The sequence below is a fragment of the Nyctereutes procyonoides genome, unplaced genomic scaffold (genome assembly GCF_905146905.1).
Source record: "Nyctereutes procyonoides isolate TBG_1078 unplaced genomic scaffold, NYPRO_anot_genome, whole genome shotgun sequence".
In the NCBI taxonomy this organism is placed as follows: Eukaryota; Metazoa; Chordata; class Mammalia; order Carnivora; family Canidae; genus Nyctereutes; species Nyctereutes procyonoides.
Window position 1 is genome coordinate 18,627,769 of NW_026575131.1, and position 4,669 is coordinate 18,632,437.

A 4,669-nucleotide genomic window follows, 5' to 3' on the forward strand; every position below is an offset into this window, starting at 1 on the left:
CAGTGTGAGCCAAACACTGTCCTAGGTCTTAGGGATATAAAGCACTGACCAACATAACAGGAATCTTTTCAACTTTAAAGTTTAAATTTGACTTTAGAAACTGTAACTTCATGTGATTTAGCTGATGGGAGCAGGTCCATTGTTGCATGAAGTCATTCTGAATTTTTTTTTTAATTTTTATTTATTTATGATAGTCACACAGTGAGAGAGAGAGAGAGGCAGAGACACAGGCAGAGGGAGAAGCAGGCTCCAAGCACCGGGAGCCTGACGTGGGATTCGATCCTGGGTCTCCATGATCGCGCCCTGGGCCAAAGGCAAGCGCCAAACCGCTGCGCCACCCAGGGATCCCAGTCATTCTGAATTTATTAAAAAGAATATTGCATGGTCTTATGTGTATTTGTTTTCCTTTCATAGGTGATTGCTTCAAGGCAGGATATAACTGATAAGGATGAGGGAGCCTGACTGGCGTTTTTGAAATTTATTCCAAGACAAGGGGTATATATATTTCACAGGCAATGCTTCATCCCCCTCCACCACCACTACCCAGGATGAGTGATGACTTCTGTAATAAGGCAATAGTGGGCATATATTTTTTGCCATTCTGGCATCATTACCTCCCCTACCTTCATTTCTTGTAGTCTGGGTGAGGTTGTCCCCACTCCCTGGTTCAGGAATGGACAGATGAACCTAAGGCAGGCCAAGAATTATATCTTGGAAATGTATTGGAACTATTAGATAAAGAATGCTCTCTCTGCTGGAGTTGATAAGCTCATGACATGCAAACCTGGGCTGTAGGGGTTATGTGTCGGACATGTGAGGAGAGCCTGCTCAAGGAGGAAGCCAGTCCAGGGGAAAGCAGAGTAGATGCTTAATGCATTCATGTGAGCACCTGGGTTCAGGTATGCCCAAAGCCATTTTTACCTCCTGGACTTTTCATTGATATCGCCTTGTGTTTTTGTTTTTTGTTCTTTGTTTTTTAAATGCCTGAGTCAGTTTAAAGTGAGTTTCAGGAACTTGAAGGCAAAAAGAGTTCTAATGCAATTTATATCAATTTTTTAAAATATAGCTTTTGATGTGGATGAGAAAATAGATTTTATATAGTTATAGATAATACTTTAATAGATATAATTTTGAAAAAAAGCTTATGTGTGTATATAAACAGATGCAGAGTGCTCCTTGTGTATCTAGTATCCATCATTCTCTTCTTCCTTATTAACAGATCCTTATTGTTTTTGTTTTAACACAGCTTTATCGAATACTCAGTATATGAGATACACTTCACATACTGGGAAATTTACCCTTTTAAAGTGTACAATTCAGTGGCTTTTAATACATTCACAGTTATGTAACCATCTGTAATGATTAATTTTAGAACATTTTCATCACCTCGAAAAGAAATCCCATATCCATCCCATCTCTCCACCTCTCAGCCTCTGAAAAGCACTAATCTAATTTGTGTCTCTATAAATTCTCTATAAATGGAATCACACAATATGTAGCCTTTTATGTTTGGCTTCTTTTACTCAGAATAATGTTTTCAGTGTCAACCCAAGTTATAGCATGAATCAGTACTTTGTTCCTTTTTATGGTGACTGATATTCTACTATGTGGATATATACCAATTTTGCTTACACATTCATCAGCTGATGGATATTTGGGTTGTTTAAACTTTATGACTCTCATGAATAATGGTGCCATGAAAATTCATATGCAAGTTTATGGTTTCAGTTCTCTTGGTTATATACCTAGGAGTGGAACTGCTGGGTCATGTGGTCATCCAACGTTTAGGATTCTGAGTAACTGCCAAACTACTTTCCAAAGTGGCTGTCCCATTTTACAAACCCACAGCAATGTACGAGGGTTCCAATTTATCCATATCTTTGTCTACACTTGTTACTGTCTTTTTGACATTAGCCATCCTAGTGGATGTGAAATGATATGTTGTGTTAAGATCCTATGATATATGCCAGGAACCAATGTACCCTCATAAAAGACTTTATTTGGGATGCCTGGGTGGCTCAGTGGTTGAGTGTCTGCCTTTGGCTCAGGGCGTGTCCCAGAGTCCCGGAATCGAGTACCCCATGGGGCTCCTTGCATGGAGCTTGCTTCTCCCTCTGCCTATGTCTCTGTTTCTCTCTGTGTGTCTCTCATGAATAAATAAATAAAAGTCTTTAAAAAAAAAGACTTTATTTCACAAGTCGTCTTCTTTGCATGTAGGGATTGTCGCTGAGATGTAAGAGAAAGTACTCAGACAAGCTTCCCACAAATGTCTTAAAGAAGCCTAAATTTCCTTCATTTTCCTTCCTGGAGTGGTTGAGCTCTGCAATGGACATCCTGGTCCATGAAGTGAGCAGAGACGCCAGCCCCATGATGGTAGACTAGGAATATTAAAGAATCCTAAATAAATCCTTCATGACTTGAAAGCCATGCTATCAGACTTGTGCTACTGACTATGGATCATACTTTTTTACTTGAGGGACAAAGAAGTTTCTCGCATGTAGACTTCATGGTTATTTCGATGTTCTATTTTCTTCAGCTAAACTTAATCTTTTTTTCTCCTGTACATATGTATGTATACATATATGTATTTACGCACATTTACATACACACATATACATGTATAGATTGAGTAGACACACACAAAACTTAACTCTTCTTCTACCTGAAAAGATAGCTAGCCTATGTTTCCCAGAATCCCTTGGTATTAGTGTGGCCCTGCGACTGAATTATAGCTGGTAGGACGTGGGTGGAAGTAGGTAAGCCACTCCGTGTCCTATCTACAAACACCTTCCATGACCAATCTTCCCTTCTTCCCATTCACTGAATGGGGACAGGTCTGAGGAGAGAGCTTGAAGTAGGGCAAAGCCAGTAGATGGAAGGAGCTTGGACCCCGAATGACCACATGGATATCGATACCAGGACAAGAGTAAGAAAAACATTCTTTAGTATTAGGTCTTAGAGAATTTGGAGTTTCCTACCCAATTGAATTGCATATACATACACATCCACATTTATATAAAATCACAGAATTTACCTAAGGTTACTCAGTGAACCAGCGTTAACACTCAGCTGACACTCGGTCCAATCCTTTCTCTGCTGTATAGTCCTTTAAATTCTTTGAGCTTTCATTTCCCCACTTTATAATGAGTACTTTGGACTGGATAAGATACCTGATACATTTATTTTAGTATGAGAACTGTTGGTGATTTTATTCAGCTGGCAAACTTGGGGGCCCTATGATCCCTCTAAGGTAAGAGCTAAGTCCTGTGTCTTTTTTCATATGTCCGTTGTCCAGGCTCTGTACATGATAGTGGGTCAGTATTTGTGGGATAAAAAAGGAGCTCCCTTCTAGCTCCAAATGTCTACAACATTCTGAGTCTTTGGAATCACACTTGGCTCTCTCTCTCTCTCTCTCTCTCTCTCACACACACACACACACACACATTTTCTTTATAAAAACTCAATTCACAATCAGATAGTGACCCAACTCTTCCTATGAGACCTGGTGGTTCAAAATTCAGAATAGATTTTGTTGTGGAAACAATGTTCTAAATGATGATAGGCCACGGAAGACTCTTTAACCCACATTGTGTTACAGATACCTCATACAGTAGCACCAACCTGTGCTTAGGATTTTTAGAAGCAGAAACTTACAAAGATCAGTAAGAGGGAACAATTTGTTCAACACTTATTCAGTCTCCACTAAGTGTTAAACACACGGGAGGGAATGTGGACATGGTTGTCCAGCTCTAGAATAGAACAGGGGAGGGAGAGACTGGATATTGACCAAGCTGTGCCCCTCTGCTGCCTAAAACCTTTCCGGGCCACCCAGCACTCTCAGCATCATTTCAAACCTTTTAGTCTGTGTGCCCTGCCAGCCCTGGATGTTTGGTTATCTACTTCTTTACCCTTACCCTTACTTACTTGATTTTCTTCCCCTTTCTCACCCTGTTTTCAGTTCTAGGCAAGCTCCATCTAACTTAAATAAACCAACTGACTCCCTCTGGACCTCTGTACTTTCTGTTGTTTTTGCCTGGAATGGTCTCCTGCTCTTACTAGATCATTCTCATCCTTCAAGCAGCAACTCACATTTTCTCTCATCAGACTTCCCTATTTAGAAGGGGCTCCTTCAATTTCTCTCCAGCACATTAGGTTGTTGTACGGTCTTTATACTAGTGCTTCTCAAACTTTAAGTGACTACGTGCCACTTGGAGATACTGTTAAAATGCAGATTCTAATGCAGTGCATCCAGGATGAAGCCTGAGATTGTGTATTTCCAGCAAGCTTCCAGCTTATGCCCATGCCTCTGATCACACCTTGATCAGCACTGCTGTAGGGAACTTCCAACATCTCATTATGATGTCAGGATGGTATTGTTCATTGATACTTGCCTCTCTGCATCAAGAAGGCAACAGTGCCCATCTGGTTCACCCCTGTTGACAGCACCTTCCTAGCAGACTGTAGCTACTAATTAACTGTTAGATAAATGAAGACATTTCAAATGTGATGAATGTTACATAAGTGAATGTACCTGGTGCCGTAGAAGCTAACCCCATTTATTTTATTTTATTTTATTTTATTTTATTTTATTTATTTATGAGAGAGAGAGAGAGAGAGAGAGAGAGAGAGAGAGAGAGAGAGAGGCAGAGACACAGGCAGAGGGAGAAGC